We start from the raw sequence: 24537 nt of genomic DNA, 5'->3' as shown, positions 1-24537 counted from the left end.
CATGTAATGTGTTATTTGGAAAGAAACCATGCAGTATTTCTACACTTCAGCTTTAGTTTCCGCCTATAAGGGAACTCACGCAAGAAAAACTTCATCAAACAGAATTGGATGCTACGAAACACGTAACTGCAAAATGCAAGTGTAGCCCATTACATACGCAGTCGGTCATTTGGTGATGGTTAAGTCACATACTAAGTCATCTAAAGGAAATGAGGAAATACGACAATTTCATTGTTGTAAATTTAGTCTGTTTCCGACTAGAGAAAGAGTCCATCCGAATTTCGTTTGAGTGGAATATATTGTAATCGGCAACGAATGTGGAGCTTAACACGTGGAGAATGTTGTACCCTATTGTCGTCATGGAAAAACGAATAAAATAAATACACTGCTGGAAATGGAAAAAAGAACACATTGACACCGGTGTGTCAGACCCACCCTACATACTCCGGACACTGCGAGAGGGCTGTACAAGCAATGATCACACGCACGGCACAGCGGACACACCAGGAACCGCGGTGTTGGCCGTCGAATGGCGCTAGCTGCGCAGCATTTTTGCACCGCCGCTGTCAGTGTCAGCCAGTTTGCCGTGGCATACGGAGCTCCACTGGTAGCATGCCTCGACAGCGTGGGCGTGAACCGTATGTGCAGTTGACGGACTTTGAGCGAGGGCGTATGGTGGGCATGCGGGAGGCCGGGTGGACGTACCGCCGAATTGCTCAACACGTGGGGCGTGAGGTCTCCACAGTACATCGATGTTGTCGCCAGTGGTCGGCGGAAGATGCACGTGCCCGTCGACCTGGGACCGGACCGCAGCGACGCACGGATGCATGCCAAGACCGTAGGATCCTAGGCAGTGCCGTAGGGGACCCCACCGCCATTTCCCAGCAAATTAGGGACACTGTTGCTCCTGGGGTATCGGCGAGGACCATTCGCAACCGTCTCCATGAAGCTGGGCTATGGTCCCGCTCACCGTTAGGCCGTCTTCCGCTCACGCCCCAACATCGTGCAGCCCGCCTCCAGTGGTGTCGCCACAGGCGTGAATGGAGGGACGAATGGAGAACTGTCGTCTTCAGCGATGAGAGTCGCTTCTGCCTTGGTGCCAATGATAGTCGTATGTGTGTTTGGCGCTGTGCAGGTGAGCGCCACAATCAGGACTGCATACGACCGAGGCACACAGGGCCAACACCCGGCGTCATGGTGTGGGAAGCCATCTCCTACACTGGCTGTACACCTCTGGTGATCGTCGAGGGGACACTGAATAGTGCATGGTACATCCAAACCGTCATCGAACCCATCGTTCTACCATTCCTAGACCGGCAAGGGAACTTGCTGTTCCAACAGGACAATGCACGTCCGCATGTATCCCGTGCCACCCAACGTGCTCTAGAAGGTGTAAGTCAACTACCCTGGCCAGCAAGATCTCCGGATCTGTCCCCCATTGAGCATGTTTGGGACTGGATGAAGCCTCGTCTCACGCGGTGTGCACGTCCAGCACGAACGCTGGTCCAACTGAGGCATCAGGTGGAAATGGCATGGCAAGCCGTTCCACAGGACTACATCCAGCATCTCTACGATCGTCTGTCGTCTTCAGCGATGAGAGTCGCTTATGCCTTGGTGCCAATGATAGTCGTATGTGTGTTTGGCGCTGTGCAGGTGAGCGCCACAATCAGGACTGCATACGACCGAGGCACACAGGGCCAACACCCGGCGTCATGGTGTGGGAAGCCATCTCCTACGCTGGCTGTACACCTCTGGTGATCGTCGAGGGGACACTGAATAGTGCATGGTACATCCAAACCGTCATCGAACCCATCGTTCTACCATTCCTAGACTGGCAAGGGAACTTGCTGTTCCAACAGGACAATGCACGTCCGCATGTATCCCGTGCCACCCAACGTGCTCTAGAAGGTGTAAGTCAACTACCTTGGCCAGCAAGATCTCCGGATCTGTCCCCCATTGAGCATGTTTGGGACTGGATGAAGCCTCGTCTCACGCGGTGTGCACGTCCAGCACGAACGCTGGTCCAACTGAGGCATCAGGTGGAAATGGCATGGTAAGCCGTTCCACAGGACTACATCCAGCATCTCTACGATCGTCTCCATGGGAGAATAGCAGCCTGCATTGCTGCGAAAGGTGAATATACACTGTACTAGTGCCGACATTGTGCATGCTCTGTTGCCTGTGTCTATGTGCCTGTGGTTGTGTCAGTGTGATCATGTGATGTATCTGACCCCAGAAATGTATCAATAAAGTTTCCCCTTCCTGGGACAATGAATTCACGGTGTTCTTATTTCAATTTCCAGGAGTGTATTGCATACGTTCAACAACTTCCTAGGTACCTGTAGCGTATTTTACGTTCTTTTCTATACGGACAACGGTTTAGTAAGCTGGCATTCAGCAGCTGTTTCACGGCAGGCTGCTGCACTCAACTCGCTCGACCTCCTTGCGGAAAATATTTTCCGCCGGGACTCACACCTTGCTCCCATTCACGATGGCAAAACTCAGCAGTGGTTAAGAAAGAGAAGACCAACATTTATGCCCCAGCCGAACGATTCGCCCCACGTACTTCACCCCTTTGCTGGAGCAAGTTTCGCAGTTAAAAGTTGCTGCCGCGTCCCCTCTGTATGTCAAACTTGGAGGGAAATTGTAGTGCTACTCCAGTCCCCTGCTACTCTAATTCTCTTATCCCCAGTCATACACGAGATTTATTAGTGACATATATACGACATCTTGGTGCAAAACAACGAAAATATATGTGAGTTTCTAAATGGAGAGCTTAGGGTTACGTTTCTCGGTGCTTGGAGCTTGTGCTTCGTATGACGTTGTAATCCGTAATATATTGTCTGTATTGATTGTATTTTTGTATGTTCTTTTACGTATTTCATGTGCACATGTTCTTTGAAAATGTAATAACTTTAGGAAATACCGGGTGGTCAGAGACAGTTCGAAATTTTCGTAAAGGTGACGCAGGTTAGTTTGCGCTGAGTACTTCTTAAGTAAAAAATTCGATACGCAGCGCCTTTTTCGTGTTACGTGGCACTGAAGTTAGACAATCAGGCCGTTGTGCGCACAAATACGAAGTTTCCGCCACGTGTGGTTACTGTCACGTGTTCTCATAGCATAAATGATAGCAAATGCGACCGCTCAGCCTTTTTGATGACGCTGATGAATTGGATCACTCTACGATCCATCCCAAGAGAAAATTTACTTTCAGTTACTGCTTTAGCACACCCGGCCAGAGAGCAGTGAATGTTAAAGTACCTCTTTCGGGTCGGGGCGGTATCCTGGTATTCAATGGAACCACCCTTGCGGCTTAACGCTCGTCCATTCGAATGTAGACTGGTGGTGCGGCATGCGGCCTTGTTTAACAACGAGGATCGGTGTGCCGGTACCTGCAGGTTGGTTTTAGATGTTTCTCACATCTTGCTAGGTGCGCATCTGGCTGCTACCCAACTCCCATCTCAGTTACACGATTCTCAAACATTCCGAGAACTTAGCTTACTTCCACATGAGTAACACTACACACAGACAATGTGGGTAGAGATATTGGGAATTGAGGAGGAGGATGGGATAATGTGGTGGCGACAGGTGGGGCATCCTGCCATGCCCTAACTAACCACGCCAAATCCGTTAAAATCTATGCCAAGAATGTGCTGGTGCGGGACGAAAGTACAATAGAGAAGAGCAAAGAAGTCAAACCGCTCACATTTTCAGTTGCACACCACACTGCTTAGACTTAGGTTTAGTGCACAATATATCAGTTATAAGCACGACACAGTTTTAATGTTAAATTAAATATATTGTAATTTTGGCTTTTTCCTTGAAAAATTGCACGTTTTTGGTCGTAGCTTTGCTCTAGCCCCTTTACCATAAGTTTTTCATTTACATAAGGAATCCAAAAACAAAATTTTTACACACCTTTGTGTGCAGTATTCTACAAGGGTCGGTCGCAGACACTCAGTATGAATAAATATTCGGAAAAACGCCGGGAAATGTATTGAATTTTATAGTAGCGTGTCAGAAGAATAGTGAATAATGAATAGTAAATAGGGAACGTCGTCCACGAGTGAAGCAAAACGAAAGTTGACGGTTGATTCGGTTCTTATGAAATGAATTTGCTACTATAATTCCATAATATATTTCTACAAATGATAAAATACACTAAGAATACAAAAAAAATGGTTCAAATTGCTCTGAGCACTATGGGACTTAACATCTGTGGTCATCAGTCCCCTAGAACTACTTAAACCTAACTAACCTAAGGACATCACACACATCTATGACCGAGGCAGGATTCGAACCTGCGACCGTAGCAACTAAGAATATATCTCAAACCATTGTGCCTAGTGAAATGCATCGAGCTGATCATCAAATAATTCTAATGACGATGTAATCCATCATCAACAAGGAGAGGACTTATTATCAGTGTAGCGGGCAACAAAGAGGAACCTGGCGCAGGTGACATATCTCTATTGCCTCTCCACATCTAGTGATCAGCAGTTAAATGTAATCACACTAAGCATCATTAGGTAGAAACAGCAACAAAGTATACACTCTTGTTTCACCTGACCACCTCGGATACTTATAATACCTTGTTTTGCTGTGTTGTGTATGGATTTCACAACACACATTTCCAAATGCAAGACTGTTGTTCGACGTGGAAAATATATTCAAAGCACACCTGTCAATACGTACGTGATATATAGGAAAGTGGCCCAGAAACTAATACATTGAAATTTCTTTTCAACAATTCGTTATTCAACACATTGAGACTTACACTCACGAAATAATGGTATTTTATCTACACATTCTATTTTTCCACCTAACCTCCATCCCGTACCATGGCCTTCCTCCAGCCCAAAACGAGGGCATGTATACCTTGTCAGTACCAATTGTTGTCCTGATTGTGGAGCCAGTGCTTGGCTGTCTGAATCACCTCCTCATCGTGTTCAAAATGTCTTCCACGAATGGCATCCTTTAATAGTCCAAACAAGTGGAAGACCAAGGGCGTTAGATCAAGTGTGTTATGTGTGACAGCCATGGATGGCCTCCTCGACCGTTGCAAATCAAGGAGCTCGGTCGAACCACACTCCTACGACCTTCCACTCCATGCCCAGCGACTGACTGTACTTCTTCCGACAGCAAATGCCCCACAGACTTTGCATAATCGAAAGTTGTCGCGCTCACACAGGAGACTTCGTATAATACATACGTAACGTTTCACCTACAAAGCATTGTTGTCGGCTGAGAAAAAAAATGTGGTGCATTATCATATGAGCAACAATATTTGAACTTACCTCTGAAAAATATCTTGACTAAAAACACTTTTGAGCAGTGAGAGACCACTACACACTCATTCCTTTAGCTTTATGTGGTGCTTCGACAGCCGGAAGAACCGTGGTAACCACATACTTGGTGAGAAAGTCACAAATTTTATGACTATGAGTCTTATGTCGGCCTTTAAGCGACCCACTACTGTTTATTTCCTTTTCCTAGCCTATTCTCAACTCTTAATGTCAGAGCAGCACTTTTATTCAACAACTGCAGTTATTTGTTGGATATATTCATATCTCTGTCTTCCCCTATAGTTTTCAAGATCTATAGGTCCTTCAAGTAGCGTACAGAATGTTCCTTGATGTTTTAACACATGTCCTGTGTGGAATAAGGCATCCACGTCGTACACACAGCATGCTGTTGTTCTTTTTCAGTTTCTGGCGTTCCCGCTTGGTTTTTATACGTAGTTGATATAACCCCTCTCCCTCTTGTTTACTCCTATTGCTCTCAGAACATCGAACATTCTGCACCATTTTTCGAACGATTTCTTCAGGTAGACGTGTCTCGATTTTTCTAAAACCTTGTATCCATTATGAAGCGCTACGTCACAACCGGCTCTTCAGTTCTTTTGGATTTCCGGTAGCCACACTGGTTGTCATTTAACAAATATCAAATTTCATTACCATTCTCCTGTACATTATTTTTATCAACTTTTTAAATGCATGAGCTGTTAATGTGATTGTGCGATAGTACGGTGGTGTATCTTAGATGTCCTAGATTCTACAAAGTAACTATAATAGCTTTTTGTTACAGCTACCTTAACGATTATAGTCATTGTGAAGGAGTGTTACGTACCCTTTCTACTTTATTTGAACACAAGTCTATCAAAGCTCTGTTAAAGCCTACTACGGGATTCACTACATTTTCCAGATCGACACCAATTTCCTTTTTTGTAACATCATCCGCACTATCGATAAGATATTCAGAGTACTCTTTAACACACGTCCTCTCCCTCCTCTGCATTTAACAGTGAAGTTACAACTTCACTCATCATGTCGTTGCCTTTTTTTAATGTCATGGATGGCTGTTTTTACTCTACTGTATTTCGACGACCTTCTCTTTTTCGATATCTTCGTGTTTTTTTCCTGTAGTTACATCGCTTTCGATTCATTGGTCCTCTCATTTATTTCATTCCTACACTAATTGCAGTACATTGTTGATTTCTGACATTCGATGAATATTTTTGTACTTCTTGCTTAAGTCTATCTGTCATCTGAAATATTAGTTCCGGTATCTAAGGTTAATTCCTAGTTACCTATCGTTTTCTTAGAGCTGTGTCTTGCTCTTCAATTGAACTGCCAAGTGTGGTATTCATTATCGCAGAACTTATCTTCGGTTACACGTAAATGACGGGTCAGCCGATTACACACAAGCACTGCCAGACGTTACCCACACAAGTAGCATTTTTCTTTTTAGGATGCAACTAGGCAGCATTACATTCTAAACTCTGCTCAACATTAACTTCTGTCAGATTCTGGTAACAACTGTTTCAACGACCTCACAGCAGGTACACCTCGCTGAACTACCTTCATGACAAGATTCTCTTTAAATAGAAGTGCATGGGGGAACTGTATATTTTGTATGTGGCTACCAATCACATTGACAGCTCCAAACTGAAAAATAAGTCGCCTTTCCAAGATGGCAACAATTACTAAGGTGGGCCAATATTCACGCGTTCGACACTGCCAAGACACTCTGTGGCCAGTGTCCTACCAAAGACCATCCTCTCTCGCACGATTACACATTCAACTAAAATTGGCGTTTGAGGAACGTATAACGTATGATCTCTCGTGATACGCCATTGAAAAACTCCCGAATACCACAGGTCGAAATACCAACGCAACCTTACATGATATCAAAATGAACGTATCAAATCTTATCTGACATTCTATCTTACAAATCAGAGAAGTTCTGTTCAAACAGTATGGCTCCCAGTGGATCAAATGGCGCTAATGGATGGAAAAGAAAGCTTATTTGTGAGTAGCAAAGCAAAAGGAAAACCTCTTTTCTCCTTTTTCAAGTGGCCTTCGTAAAGCAGTATCAAGGAGTACAGTGACAGCTTGAGTCTCATACTTTTGCCTAGGTGATATGAACATTAATGTCAGTAACGTGAGACAATGTGATGTGACGGTATCGTCAATAACTCTTACGTAAGACATATTGTATTTTGGCGCAAGTAATTATTTGCATTTTTTAGTAAGAGTGATACACAAAGCTCCCAAAGACTTACAATAAATTAATTCAGTTCCCTATTCTCCCAGAGGTCTTCTCAATGAAGATTGGGTAGCTGATGCAGGCTCAGAACATCGTCCTTCCCTTCGTATAGGAAACTGAATTGAAACAGGCTAAATTATCAGCATTTACTTTTGGCATAGGGGAAGAACGATATGGAAACAACTACAATACAAACGTCGACTGTGTGTATACAGCAAATGTCATCTAAATATGAAAAAGGGTTATGATGATCTCTCAATTGGCAAATTATTCTGGATTAATATACGATTCTGATCAGCGAGAGGGAACGGTCCATCGACAGGCTACTATGTGAAAAATATTAATAATATTATGAGTGACATTCTGCGAGTCGTTTAGTGGAGTTTAAAAAGTTGTAATGTGATAAAGTGGCTACTAGTCTAGAAACGAAAATCGAATACAGCAGTAATAGGGATTTGTGAAGCAACTACTGACGAGTATTGAGAGTAGCAGAAAATAGGATAACGGGCGTGGAACTAGTTTTGAATTAGCTATTACGGCTAATAGTGAGTTATTGTAAACAGTTCAGCGATAGTAATAGTCTCGTCATAACCAAAATAAAACCAACTATACTTTACCTGTACAGACCGATGTTACACGTAGGTGCTGACGAGATACAACAATAGCGTAAATTAGAGTGTGAGGGCAGATGAAAATCTACTGTCTGTGGGAGGAATAGTCTGCATACGGAATAGAAAAAGAAATCGAATTAATATGGCGGTCATAGGGTATCCAGTGTCAGAGTTAGAGTTTGAGAGACTTTTCGATGATTTTAAATTTTCAGAAAGTCTATAGTGAAAAAAGGATGATATATAATGTGTAAAAACCAATAAGGAACAATACGAATTGAGTTACAAGCACTGGGATTACGATTATGAGGGATGTAATGATGAGATGAAGTCTATCTTCTTCAGTATTCAACAACCATATGGAAGACGCACTGAAGACTATGCTACAAACATTCGGAAGTGGGATTAAAATCAGAGTGATATGGTATCATTAATAAGACTCTATAACGAAGTAGGTAGTGTAGAAACATTTCTAAGGACATGCGGAAGAGAAATAACGATAAATCGTTGAAAGTAACACATTTTAATTTCCGTATGAGGGGTTAACATTTGTTAATTGCTTACCATATTTACATTCCAGGTTACAAATGTTCATCAGAGTGACAACCATCTACATCCACGAGAGCCTAGAACAGCATTAGAGATAGCTCAGCTACTGCTCCAAACATCTCATGTGGAATGTAGGCTATTTCCCACGTTATGTACGTCTTCAAACTCCGAAGTGTGTTAGCGTCCCGTTAACAAACATTGTACTTCCCATGACCCCGCAGACATAGATCACTGGAGTTTAAATCTGGTGGCCACGCAGCTAGAGCGATCAATATTAACGAGAGAAATTTGAGATGTGAGATTGTAAAACACAAGAGATGTGAGGTTGGAAGAGACAAGAAATTTTTGCAAGGTTAACTTGTCTCCATGATTAACATTCAGGGCTTCAAAAGAAATACACAGTTTAAAGATTAATACAGAAATACATGTTTATGCAACAGTATACAGTTAATTCTAGATTCTGTTTGGCTTTATGAGTAGGATTAAAACACCTCGGGTCTGTAGTTACAAATTGGAATGCTGTTCCACACTGGAGGAGTAAGTCCAGAATAACGGTCGTTACTCAAAGCTACAGAGCTTTGCTGGTGAGAACCCAAATTCACTCTCTACAGTAATAACTTGCCCGAAGAATAAGAATTACAATCAGCTCTTAAGTCACACGTAAAGAAAGGTGCTTATCAGTCTTCTTCTGTCCCTCAATCGTTGGCTGTATAGTAAATACTGGCAACTCAGAGTACACCAACCAATGCAGTAAAAGTAAGGAAGATGCCGATTCTGAAGATGCAATCTCGTAAACACAAAATGCAGAGGGAAGTGGCAATTCAGACATGGTAGGCACGCTTTCCACATCCATCCGTAAAATGGTGAACCGGACCAAAGTCCTCGATGAGTAGCCGCCGTTACTATGAAGATCAGCAGTCAACCCCTGAGGAGGCATGCAGGCGCTTAAATCTACGCAGCGTGCGGTAACGCTCCCTCTCGCGAGCCGTTGGTGCACCCTTCTCTAGGAAACTATGGCCAGAGAGTTTTAATAGTCGGCAGTAATAGATTCCAACGTACGCACGGCTGAATTGGCTACCCTCCCCCCTTAAAATGAAACACGGGAGGGTGGAAAATATTGATAACTGTGTAGTCTGTAGTTCAGCATACTAATTGTTAGGCCCAATCTTGTGCGAGCTTTTTGTGCCCTAACGTTTTTCTTGATGGATCGATCGTAGTTAAGGTGGCTTACAGAATTTTACAGCATCTTATGGACCAACAAAACCATGAACCTTTTTGCTAATAATTTCTGACTATCCCTTCGATGAGCCCAGAAGGTTTTTAAAACAACCACGTCTTTGACTTTTAGCGTGATGGAACACTACGCCCTGACATACTTTGCAGTTTGTCTGTAGAGAACCAAGTGAATACAGTTGTTTGCAGCTTGCCAGTTTCCTTTAGTGACGTGAGGGTCAGTATCATTGGGAAGGAGATCATTTGCCTACTATAGATTGGATATAGATGAACTGATAGAATAGTTAAGAATCAACGCAACGGATGCTGTTCTTTAAGTTTCATGAACGACAGACTGAAATTAAAATTAAGCCAGCTATTGGGATGGTCCCCCTTTGACTAAGATTGAGAGGGAAATGTAATAGAGACCGATTACCGATGGTGTTTAGGTCGTACAGCATAGATGGCTGTAGGTAATAATGTGTGGACGTGATATGAGAACCTGCATTACTAAAATAAAATTTCTTACATTCCGTGACAAAGAGACGGCACGTTACTACTGATCAGAAGTTTGGAAGCCAGATAAAGAGAAAATATTTTCGCCAGATGCTGGACTCAAACGTCGATTGTCATTGCTTTACTCCGAACCAACCAAACAAAACGAGTAAATGTGTCAGCCACAACAAAGATAATCTTGTTACTGGTTTTTGGTATGGAAAAAACGCCGGAGATAAATGACAAAAAGCTTATCGATAGAACTCCCTTCCCCGTTCGAATACAAGAAGTCTCCACTTATATTTGAATTAGGTTTGGCTGAAACTGATCATGCTCAAAATAAAATTTAAGTTTTTCAAGACCGAACAGGACAGCCAAATCTTAAAACTTGTGTGCTAAATACAGAATTGAATATCTGGAGAGTATAAGGCCCATCAGACATAGGCCACCGGCTAGCGTTCATCATCACACTCCTGAAGTGACATCGCAGCGATTCAGGATTGAGATGCGTCAGTCTCATCTTCACACTCTAAATCAGGAGTACCCAAGACAGTAGCGATTCTTAAAGCCACGGCCAAGGCATCAAAGGCAGCAGACAAACATTGAATCAGCAGGGAGATTTGACGAGAGCATAAATAGACTGTAACGCATACACAACTCTCATACTTTGCCTGCCTCCACAAGCCGTTCACAGGCTACAGCCACTACACGCTGTATTTTTTAAGCCGGTTTTCCCTTATTGCAACAAACCTGCTGACACCATGGCCTCGCACAAACCCTGACAGCAATGTTAATCAGACAGTTGTTGCTTAGCTGTTGGGAAAGTCACTTAGCAAGGCTGGGACCGCACAAAACGCTAACAGTGAGTTTTCCAAAACTAGAATCCTGCCACTGGATCCACACATTTTTTAAGGATTTGTACTTCATGGTGACTGAATCCTATCCAGATTCAGAAACTAGGAGTGAAAAACACAAAATGACTTGACTAACAAGTGAAGAACTCCAGGAGCATCAACACAAAGTAATGGGAAAAGTGCACCCCTGAATCATTAACCACACAAAATAAATCTGTAGTACGCGAGTGCCACAGACCCAAACGATATTTTTTCGTGACAGCTGCAACTCTTGATTAGTAGCTATGCCTGAAACTGTTTAGTTTATGTCCAAAAGTAACCTAACGTTATAGATCATGTGTATGTACTACGGGTTACCATTCGTTTGCAAATGGTTTAAAAATTAAAATATATATTTGTCATACTAAATATCCCATGCTAATCAGTGAATGAAGTAGGACATGAAATCACCAGTAATCGTACCTAGTACTGTCGGCGATTTACTGGCGATTTACTGCACAGTCACTTGCAGAATGTATGGGACGAAATGACCCTCTCGATGTTTCTTATGGACATTTTCTTAGAAGTTTTGAATGAGGTATCCCGTGTCTTCGTTGGCTCCTTTCGTAATAATAACATTTCTTTTCACAACATTGAGGTGATCATGTCAGTCTTATTTCATGGCTTTGTCACTAAACAGACGTCACAGAAAAGTAAATTAAGTTCTGCGGACATGGGTACAACCTAGCTTAAGAGACTCTGGCTGATTCACACATGCGCCAGATTGCTACTAATGTTGGAGACAAGGAGGTACACCGCCAAATTCCTGAGGTTCTTAGGCGTTTGAAACCGTATATGGCGCGTCACTGCACATAAATTTGAGATAACCGTATTTGATATTTTGAACAGAAGTGTAAGAGAATATTTCTGAATTTGTCACCTACTGCTGTACACTCACAGACAGGCTGAATGTACTGGGAAAAGGTGTATGTGTGACGCCTGAAAGTTGTCTTTGGTACTGTAAGTTTTGGTGACTGCGTCTTACAGTCCATTTTAGTATTTTGGAAAAATATCGACAGAGACAAAGTTACTTGGGGTAACATAACTAAATGATCAAAAGTAAATTATTTCTCTGTAACAAGGAGCCGTGGTCATAGGTCCTTATACCACAGATTCTTATGCAGATATCAATCTGCCGCATCTGGAATAATGTAGCGTGGATTTGTGTTCTCTGTACATATAGATATTTGTGTAATCATCCAATTGGAAGCCACCATAACTAATTAGCTGTAGGACTGACAGACGATCATTGCCTGTTCAATAAAGTTACTAAGGAAGAAATCTTCTTACAAACGGTTGACAACTCTACATGCTTCTGAATAGGGTTTTCGTGAAATGTGTGTTGTCGATTTAATAAGGTGAAACATATTCTCGTAACAATGTCAAGCTTACAAATTACTCTGCTCCTAACAATCTTAACCAATTGATAATTTTCATCTTCTTGTAAGAGACATAGAGAACCTACGTTGTTTATGCCACTATTAGCGCTTATTGACGTGATTCATTGAGGAGGCACTGTATAGGTTCTAAGAATACATTTTTCCACGTTTTCTACTATTGGGACATCACTCATATAAAACGAAACCATACTGTGATTGTATTACAAATGCCAAATAAAAATGTCTCGAGCTAAGTTTGTACTAGTGGTGTTTCATAGCTCTTCGTTTTAGTGTAATAAACACAAATCTTCATTGGATCAAGTTGAATATTTGTACAGATACAGTAATGATAACCGTAAAATGGTATTTCCTTCAGAAATTGGACTTACCAATGTTTACGTATCTACTGACTTAACACATATTTCTTTCCCAGTTCTGCAGAGCCGATTACAGATTTTTAGCCCTTATACAGACAGCAACATGATACCAGTTCTATATTCTGCAAAATGGAAAACAGACAATTTAGTTAAAAAACCAAATGAAATTACCATTTCTTCTCGGCAGTTCCAGTTTCATATCAATAAAAGCACATAACAGCTTCCTGCATACGGGACATTATTAAATATTTGGTCCGACGCCAGTCGATAATTAATTCTACCCAATCGTCACCGCTGCCTTCCAGTAATAAATTCCCTTGTCGAAAGGCAGTGACCAACTGTTCTCACCCACATGGGACACATCTCGTTTCCGCTGATTGTGAATAAATCGAAAATTCCATTGCTTTTAAGTGATTGGGAGTGCAAGGCGCTATATTTCTGTTGTCACAACACAACAGCAGCAGTCGTACGCAGGAAACGGCGGCACACATCTGCCGCAAAAACGTGACCAAGCACATTGCGTACACATCGTACAGCGTTTTGAATGGGTCGCGATATGTGTTTGCTAGCGTGACTATGAATTCAGGACATACACTGTACGGCCGGAAGAGAGCTAGTACTAGTTATGATTCCAAAGTAACAATGAAAATTAAGTTTTTTACCGCTGGTACCCTGTTCTGTGATGAAAGTCGTGCTCAATAAACTAGTCTAGTGCGTTTTCCGGCTATGGCTCAGCGTATACATGCACGCGTAAGTAATGTGTAACAGCTCGTTGATGATAAACTTTTTCGGTTCCCTTGTTTTTATTACTTCTCTGGTATATAAACGTGCATGGACACTTTACTGGGAAAGAATGAAGGTTGTCCGTTAGGACACATTACAGACAATTATCTACGAGTCGAAAGGGTTAGGTTCATATGCATCATTTAGTGTATAATTATGCTTTACAATGCGGAACTTCGACGTAGGTGGCAGAGTGCGTAAACAACTGGTCTGTTATTCGGTATAAGATTCCTGTCCGGCACAGCAGATTCATTTTGAACAGTGTCCGATTGTCTGACCTTGTAAATAATCTATTTAAAGACCGGATCGTGTCAACAGCTGGGCACTTCCCCGCCTGTATCTCCATGCATTGTGGTCTTCTGTATTTATGCAATCTGTAAGAACTGTAACAGGGGTTGTAAGAGTTAATTGGTTATGTCCGGCCTACGGTTATCTGTTCCGGATTCGTGGCACATTTGAGGAAGCGTGAATCCATAGTTTCTGGTTACATGAAGATTCGCTAATTCCGTCATTTATTCATAGACAAAGAATGTTGGTCCCCAACCATGCTGCACGTTTAAAGTCACGATTTAATAAATACAAACTGCCGATGTGGCTTCTAGGGTACGAAATCGATTGTTAAATAAACTATTAGCAATAGCAGCCTAGTGGATACTTTTCAAGACATCTACTTATTGTTGCGGTTGTCCCTAACACAAGATAGTGTGTAAATGCAATTTCAGTTTACCCTTGGTGACTCGCTTGCGGTTTTAACCACATGAGTGGACATTTTCTCGAGTGTCATTACCCAACCCTGGTTTGTTGTTCGTCTCAAGTCACCTCTTCATCGACGTGGTGCTAAACTCTGCCCTTCCTCTTTTTCCTTGTAAACATAGCTTGCAGGAGTTATAATATTGCGAGCTTCTGATCAAACATGAAACTCCTTTGTAATTTAAGTTAGACCAGACCCTCATATTGTCAGGTCACTATATGTATGTTTTCCTTCGTGGTACTATGTCTGTGACATATGATGATGAGAGGAGGAAGAGGTTGGAATATAGAGCCACAGCAGAGCCTACTATTCATAACAGCACGAACGTGGCTGCCTTCTTGACTCTGTACATGGGAACCTATATTTTAAATGTGACGAAATACGCAATTTTTTTGAGATTAGAGTCATAATATTTGCCAGGGCACTTGGGATAAAAGGGGCATCTTTTGACACTACACACTGACACGTCCAAAAAGGCGAGAAGCTTCTATATATTTTAGTTTTGTCTTTACGAGTATATTATCGTTGGAATTAAGTGACCTTACGGTAAGTCTAATTTACTGCCCCGTCGAGATGTAGATGTTGAAATGTGAACGACTAAGCCATGTGGAATAATGGTAGGGGTTGTCGAGTGGGTATGTCTACATTTTTTTTCGGTCATTAGTCTTCTGACGGGTTTTACGCGGCCCACCACGAATTCCTCTCCTGTGTTAGACTCTTCACCTCAGAGTTGCATTCCCAACGTACGTCTTCAATTATTTTCTGGATTACTCCAGTCTCTGTCTTCCTCTACAGTTTTTCCCCTCTACAGCTTCCTCTGGTACCATGGAAGTCATTTCGTGATATCTTAACAGACGTCTTATCATACTGTCCCTTCTCCTTGACAGTGTTTGCCATATATTCGTTTCGTCTCCGATTCAGCGCAGCATCTCCTACTTCCTTACCTTATAAGTCCACCTTATTTTCAACATCCGCCCGTAGCACCACGTCTCAAACGGTTCGATTCTCATCTTTTACAATTTTCTAACAGTCCATGTTTCACTACCATACAATGCTGTACTCCAGACTTCCATTCACAGAAATTTCTTCCTAATATTAAGGCCGATGTTTGGTATTAGTAGACTTCTCTTGGCCTTGAAAGCCGTTTTTGCCAGTGCTAGTCTTCGTTGCTTCGTCCGTTATTCGTTATGTTACAACCTAGGTAGTAGAATTCCTTTACTCTATCTACCTCGTGACGTGATGTTAAGTTTCTCGCTGTTATCATTTTTGCTACTTCTCATTTCTTTCGTCTCTTTTCGATTCACTCTCCATCCAAATTCTGAACTCATTAGATTGTTCATTCCATTCACTGTATCATGTAATTCTTCCCTTTCACTCAGGATAGGGAAAATTGGTTGTTTTAATAATCAGGGATTTGGTGATTCTTTTAAAATTAGAATTACTTTCATATGGGGTTGTACCTACAGCTGCTCAAGTCAAGTCACCTGCAGCTGACCTGTAGTTTTTGAGTTTCTGTGAAATAAATTAATGACTTTGAGTCTCATTGTGTAAATCTTCTCTGTACTTTTCTTAAACTCTGTTGATGACAAGTTAGAGATTAAATCATTATTTGTTTCAGTGTCTAATTCAGAATACCAGTTGCAAAATTTCTCTGCCTTAAAGTTGTGTTATTGCTTAATTTTTAAGATGACTGTGCTACTTTTTTCTTCTTTCGCCTCATGCAGAGTATCCACAGCAGCAAACACCGGATTAAATAAAGTTGATTCCTACGGATCTATGTTAAGTGATACTGTAATAAATGTCCACAGTACAGGGATATAAGCTAAGAATACGTGCTGTATTAATGTAGTAAAATAGAACTTGTATTATTACAATTATACTATAATTATTGTGTGTCAATGTTGCTCTTAGGTTTCTATTCAACTTTTTGGCACCAGGAAGTAAAAATGTTTTCATCAGAAATGTGCCCTCCCCTGACACTTTACCAGAAAAAGCTGCAACCTTAGCAAACATTACATATTCTATTGTAGAATGTAAAATAGTTAGGAAACTAATATTGACCCAGATAAAAGAGGGCTGTTTACCTTATTCTTCCAAGAGAGCATTTCATCTATAAGAAATATACAATAATATGAAGACAGATACAGTGGTATCAAGATTTATTATTGTCTGTATAAAGTGTTTAGTGTATACATTGCTGTCTATGTAAACGATGAATTTTTTTTTTGGGGGGGGGGGGGGGGAGTGGTGTGCTGAGCACTGGTGTTGGCATATTTTCACTAAGATTTAAATGAATCTTCTGGGACAGGATACTTTAAGCAAATAACGTGTTTTGGCATGTGTAGTAAATACTGTCTATTAACAAGAAGTGAGCAGCAAGATTGTTGTGTAAAGCAGATAACCACACATCGTGCAGAATGCTGTTTATGGATCTTACAATTTTTACTCCCCAGTATCTGCACTCATTAATGATTTTTCTTACTGATATAGAAAGTTTTATCTGAGCTGTGATTTACTTAACACAAAACACGGCAATCAAAATCATTTTCATGTGCACTTTGTATTCTTGCTCAATGTACCAAGCAGAGTAATGGATGCTGCCAAGGTATGGTATTCAGCAAACTTCCATCTAACATCAACCAAGAAATTGAGAATTTCTGCTAGTTAAACAGAAAACCATACATAAACTAACCACTCTTTTCTTTTCTTGAAGATCTAATGTGAATACGTTTTTTAAAAAATGAGTATTTGGTTGATACGAATGTGTGTTGTAAAGGAATATTTTAAAAGCCCTCATGAACATAAATTAAGGATAATGCTGACACCTCGTGAAACAACGTTCTGGTGGGAGGTTTGCGGGTTTAAATCACCTCGGGGTATGACCATGCGGTGCATTTGTCCTGCGGTTGTCGTATGGTGGCGCTGGCAGCAGCCGACATACGCAGAGGTGTGTTGGTGCATGTGAGAGTACGATGCAGCGAGTAAGTGTGCAGACTTTTTCAGACGTGCTAATAGTGAATGTGTGTTAAAATGGCTCAAAGAACACATATTGATGACGTTATGAGGGGGAGAATACTAGGGCTCGTCAAACACAGCAGGTTGTAGCACAGGCTATCCATGTACCACAAAGTGTGAACTCAAGATTATGGTAACGATTCTAGCAGACAGGAAACATGTCCAGGTGCTACAGTACGGGACGTCAACAGTGTACAACACCACAAGAAGACCTATATCTCACCATCAGCACTCGCAGATGGCCACGGAATACTGCAGGTAGCCTTGCTTGGAATCTTGGCTCTGAGCACTATGCGACTTAACTTCTGAGGTCATCAGTTGCCTAGAACTTGGAACTAATAAAACCTAGCTACCCAAAGGATATCAAACACATCCATGCCCGAGGCAGGATTCGAATTTGCGACCGTAGCGGTCGCTCGGTTCCAGACTATAGCGCCTAGAGCCGCACGGCCACTCAGGCCGGTGCTCAGAACCTTACCTCAGCCACTGGAGAGCCCGTAAAGCCTAGTGTCAAGAACACGGTACATGGTCATTGGAACAGTGGTCCCAAGCTATGTTCACGGACGAGTCCATGGTATAGTCTGCACAGTGATTCTCGTTAGGTTTTCATCTGGCGTAAACTAGGAACCAGATACCAACTCCTTAATGTCTTAAATGTTGCTAGATATAAATGATTGGAAATAAATGTGCACCGGTGGTCTTTAAAAGACAGAATTCAACTGAGATTGTACCTTTAAAAACATTCCTCTCATCACGTTACGTAATACCAATTTCTTATTTTCTGATGTATGAAGCCTATTTATTTCGGACGATTTACATGAAATATTTTAATGGGAGACATATGTCAGTGTTGTGTGCGGGTAGTATTTCGTTACGAAATGTTCCCTTTGCTAGAGAAAAGTACTTCCATCTTAAGTATTAGTTGTGTAAAATCTGATAAATGATATGCATTTCAGTGCCACTCACACGACTTTACAGACAACATTTCTACACAGCATCAAGTGGAGATTTCCTTAGCAGAGTGACAAATCTTAGCAGGGATAATAATTTTTGAGGTCAAACGAATTGTGTCGCTGACAATAGGTAACTGGTTTTATATGTATGATCTACCTGAAGTATCACTTATAACTACACTCCTGGAAATTGAAATAAGAACACCGTGAATTCATTGTCCCAGGAAGGGGAAACTTTATTGACACATTCCTGGGGTCAGATACATCACATGATCATACTGACAGAACCACAGGCACATAGACACAGGCAACAGAGCATGCACAATGTCGGCACCAGTACAGTGTATATCCACCTTTCGCAGCAATGCAGGCTGCTATTCTCCCATGGAGACGATCGTAGAGATGCTGGATGTAGTCCTGTGGAACGGCTTGCCATGCCATTTCCACCTGGCGCCTCAGTTGGAGCAGCGTTCGTGCTGGACGTGCAGACCGCGTGAGACGACGCTTCCTCCAGTCCCAAACATGCTCAATGGGGGACAGATCCGGAGATCTTGCTGGCCAGGGTAGTTGACTTACACCTTCTAGAGCACGTTGGGTGTCACGGGATACATGAGGACGTGCATTGTCCTGTTGGAACAGCAAGTTCCCATGCCGGTCTAGGAATGGTAGAACGATGGGTTCGATGCCGGTTTGGATGTACCGTGCAATATTCAGTGTCCCCTCGACGATCACCAGAGGTGTACGGCCAGTGTAGGAGATCGCTCCCCACACCATGATGCCGGGTGTTGGCCCTGTGTGCCTCAGTCGTATGCAGTCCTGATTGTGGCGCTCACCTGCACGGCGCCAAACACGCATACGACCATCATTGGCATCAAGGCAGAAGCGACTCTCATCGCTGAAGACGACACGTCTCCATTCGTCCCTCCATTCACGCCTGTCGCGACACCACTGGCGGCGGGCTGCACGATGTTGGGGCGTGAGCGGAGACGGCCTAACGGTGTGCGGGACCGTAGCTCAGCTTCATGGAGACGGTTGCGAATGGTCCTGGCCGATACCCCAGGAGCAACAGTGTCCCTAATTTGCTGGGAAGTGGCGGTGCGGTCCCCTACGGCACTGCGTAGGATCCTACTGTCTTGGCGTGCATCCGTGCGTCGCTGCGGTCCGGTCCCAGGTCGACGGGCACGTGCACCTTCCGCCAACCACTGGCGACAACATCGATGTACTGTGGAGACCTCACGCCCCACGTGTTGAGCAATTCGGCGGTACGCCCACCCGGCCTCCCTCATGCCCACTATACGCCCTCGCTCAAAGTCCGTCAACTGCACATACGGTTCACGTCCACGCTGTCGCGGCATGCTACCAGTGTTAAAGACTGCGATGGAGCTCCGTATGCCACGGCAAACTGGCTGACACTGACGGCGGCGGTGCACAAATGCTGCGCAGCTAGCGCCATTCGACGGCCAACACCGCGGTTCCTGGTGTGTCCGCTGTGCCGTGAGTGTGATCATTGCTTGTACAGCCCTCTCGCAGTGTCCGGAGCAAGTATGGTGGGTCTGACACACCGGTGTCAATGTGTTCTTTTTTCCATATCCAGGAGTGTAATTAAAGTCACAAAATACTATAAACCGGTTCTGCCATATGCTCCACCTACAATGTAAGTTGGTTATACAGATCAGATTTAGTGCTTGGTGTTAACAGCATAATTAATGACTTTCATACACTGAAGCGGCAAAGCAACTGGTATCGTCATGCGTATTCAAATGCAGAGACAGGTAAACAGTCAGACTACGGCGCAGCGTTCGGCAACGTCTGCATAAGATAAGAAGTGTCTGGCGCAGTTGTCAAATGGATTGCTGCTGCTACAATGGCAGGTTAGCAGGTTTTAAGTGCGTTTAAACGTGGTGTTATAGTCGGCGCACGAGCGATGGGACATAGTCTGTCGGAGGTAACGATGAAGTGGGGATTATCCCGTACGACCATTTTAAGAGCTTACGGCGCATATCAGGAATCCTGCAAAACATGAAATCTCCGACTTCGCTGCGGCCGCTAAAAGATCCTGCAAGAACGGGACCAACAACTACTGAAGAGAATCAACGGGACAGAAGTGCAGCACTTTCGCACATTGCTGTATGTTGTAACGCTGTTCCATCAACAAGAGTCAGCGTGCAAACCATTCAGCGAAACAGGACCCTGCATGACAGTCGACTGTTCGAGCTGGTGTGAGGCTCTATCATGGTGTGGGGCGTGTGCAGTTGGAATGATATTGGAACCCCTGATAGTCTAGATACGACTTTGACAGGTGACATGTATGTAAGCATCCTGTGTGATCACCGACATCCATTCATGTCCATTTTGCATTCCGACGGACTACGGCAATCCCAGCACGACAATGCGACACCCGACACTTCCAGATTTGTTGCAGAGTGGCTGCAGGAACACTCTTTTGAGTTTAACTCTTCCCCCGGCCACCAAAATCCCAGACATGAACATTATGGAGCATATCTGGGATGCGTTAAAGCATGGTATTCAGAAGATATCTCCATCCCCTCTTACTCTCACGAATTTATGGACAGCCCAGCAGGACTCATGGTTTCAATTCAATCCAGTATTACTCCAGGCATTGGTCGAGTCCATGCCACATCGTGTTGTGGCACATCTGTCTGCTCACTGGACCCCTGCACGATAATAGACCGCTCTACCAGTGTTTTTAGCTCTTCAGTGTATATGGCAAGAGAAGTAATTTTTGTCATTACACATTTCAAAAACGGATAAAAATCTAACAAGGGAATGGTGCAATAAGACATGTGGAAACCTGTTCTGAAATTTGTACGCAGGAAGAAGAAAACTAAAGAAACGCACTGTCCATTATTCAGCTTCTAAGAGGCACTGAATGTATTAAAAAAAAAAAAGAGCTGACAATTGCCAGATTCGTAGAGCGGCAGGCGGCAGTAGAAATGTTCACCCCTACTGGAGCTGTAGCAACTGCGGATGCGCATTAGGCACGGTGAGAGAGCGCCCGCGCGCCCACAAACACACACACACACACACACACAAAATCGACGCCGGCGGTACATTTGTAAACAGGAAACGCGATACAACGCAATCGCAATTTTTTAAAGGTCGTTTCAGTTTACCGTTTGTTGACAGTTTCTCTGACACTACAGTACGCAGTTACTATTCTCGTGAATTAGCCACTAAATTGACATCTACTACAAATTATCAGTTGCTTTTTAATGTGTTGGTAAGTATTGACAATACAGATAAAGTTCAATTAATATTTATTGTGATTTCGTAAAGCATGCCTGAAACTAGTACCTATTTTTTCTTTCGGTTTCGACAGTAATGAGGAATCCAGTTAACGTTCTCAATTTAGCAATGATGAAATATGAAGAACGTAGTTTCCAGCCTAAATCAGCTACTTCTCCTGAGGACGCACATATGTGTCATTTTCTAGTAAATTTCTTTGACATTCATTCGAATGATATTGTCATTTTGTTTGAAATTGTGGATACGTTAGAAGAAATACGAAATAACTGAGACGACGTCAGTTGTGCGAGTAGCGGTTCGGGAAAAGGATACATTCCAAGTTTTAAACAAATACGTACTGCAGTAGCTTTCAGCGACAACGAAAACCAATATGGCGGCCACTGAGTGACGCGCGTTTCTTCGGCTCGCGAGTTTTTCCGCTCATTGAAGGTGTTACAGAGAAGTGCGGCAGTCCACAACGTGTGCATCAGACTAAACAAGTGTTACTTGCCGTGGTGTATTGTTCTCCGTTGATTACCACAAGTGATAAGTGAGTGAAGAATGGGAAGAGCACGAGTAAGCGGCAGCAGGCGAGGCTACAGGGGTGTAGGCAGCGCGGGCGCCCGGTCTCCGGCGGCAGGTGAGGCCCCGCTTCCCGACATCGGGGAGCTCGTCCGGTCCCAGGTGAGTGCGGCGCTGCACAGCAAAGACACGCTAGACGTAATCGTCCAATACATCACGGACTCCGTGACGGCCGCGGTCATGGACAAACTACAAGAGTCTGTCGGGCGCAACAGCACCGAAATCCAGTCTCTTAGAAAGTCCTTGGCCGCACAAGAGAAAAAAGCCGCCGACCTAGAGGCTAAACTGTCTGCTGCCACCGATGAAATTGAGCAGTATCAGTGAAGGAACAGCTTGCGCTTGTTCGGGGTAGCTGAAAACGATCCCGAAAACACCGACGACCTGGCCATTAGCCTCGTGCGTGAGAAACTTGGCGTGCAGATCGACGTGGCCGATATTGACAGAAGCCACCGTGTTGGGCGCAGGATACCAGGTGCCATGTAACCGAGGCCCATAATAATTAAATTTGTGTCTTACCGGAAAAGAGCTGAAGTGTTTGCTCAGAAAAGAAAACTCGCCAAGAGTGGGGTTACCCTGAGGGAAGATCTGACGCGCGAAAGACTAAAAGTTTTGAACGCTGCGATCACACAGTTTGGCCTTCAAAATGTATGGACCCAGGATGGCAGGATCGTAATCAAGACGGAAGGAGGGAGGAAAACGGTGACAAACATGTTCGAACTGAAAGACTGAGCGAAATCTCGCGAGACACAAAGTCTCATATTGTAATCTGTCTAATATAAGTTAATTTTTTTATTCTTTCTTTTCATTTTTTTTAGCTTAAATACTGCTCCGTTATTTCTATAAGTACCATAAGTACTCTATTTAAAATCAGTCAATTGTTTCACAAAAATATTGTTTCTTTATTTGTCTATTATAAGTGCTCATGTATATTCATATTGTCAGTCAAATGGGAATTAACATCCTCCATTAACAGGAATCTCCTTACAACCGCCTTTCTATATCTGTTATTTCCATCTTCGCCACTACCACTACTACTACTGCTATCTTTTTCGTAACTACTACTGCCACTTTCCATCTTTCTTTTCACTCCCTTCTTCGATACTTCCAGCGTGTTTTTCACCTTTAGTCCACAGACGCTTGAGTCAGTCACGACCTTGGACAAACCTGTAAATATGTCTTGCCCCGCGAAATCCAGCTTTTGTCCCTCTTCCGGCCAGCAGGTAAACGGAGCGCGCTCGGTCCTACAGGCGGCCACAATGGGACGGACCGGTTCCGGCGGCGGGCTCTTTGTGGCCCACGCGAACGCGCAGTCGCTAACGGCTCACTTCGACGAGTTCTGTGACCTGTTCTGCCAATCGCTGTTCCACATTATCCTCGTCTCTGAAACTTGGTTGAAACCAAACATTTCTTCCGACGCTATCCGAATCGCTGGTTACTCTCTCCTAAGGGCAGATCGTGAAACACGATGTGGGGGTGGTGTGGGTGCCTATGTTCGCTCTGATCTGACACCTACTGTGCTATGCACATCGGATGCAAAGGGTGAAGGAGAAGCAGAGTTCTTGTTTTTCGAAATAAATACATCAAATCAGAAACTGCTAATTGGAGTAATCTATAAACCTCCAAACGTCGGTGCCATGTCCTCCTTTCAGTCTGCCCTGTCCTCACTCGTGACACAGTATGAACACATAATCATTATGGGCGACACAAACATCGACTTACAGTTAAAATCTCCCTCTGCCGAAAAACTAAGGCGACTGTTCCACTCCAATGATATGAGTTTAACACCGCTGGACCCAACTCATCACACGCCACACAGCCACACAATCATAGATATAATAGCAACAAAGCGACCAGATAAAATAATCCGCGCCAATCAGACATCCGCTCCGGGACTCTCTGCTCATGACGTGATATTTTTAAATTACTCAATGCATACTACCAAAGAAAAATCTCACCTGGTAACCTACAGAAACTTAAAAAATGTTAACCATGACGCTCTTCAAAAGGATTGCTCAGACATCCCTTGGCATGATATAAACGATGAACCGACTTTAGACGAAAAAATTCGGCAATTACGTCGCAAAATTATTGCACTGTGTGATAAACATGCTCCTCAACGCACTGTTAAGGTAAAGAGAGCTCCCGC

Source organism: Schistocerca gregaria, chromosome 3 (genome assembly GCF_023897955.1).
Source record: "Schistocerca gregaria isolate iqSchGreg1 chromosome 3, iqSchGreg1.2, whole genome shotgun sequence".
Classification (NCBI taxonomy): Eukaryota; Metazoa; Arthropoda; class Insecta; order Orthoptera; family Acrididae; genus Schistocerca; species Schistocerca gregaria.
This window is presented reverse-complemented; position numbering follows the sequence as displayed.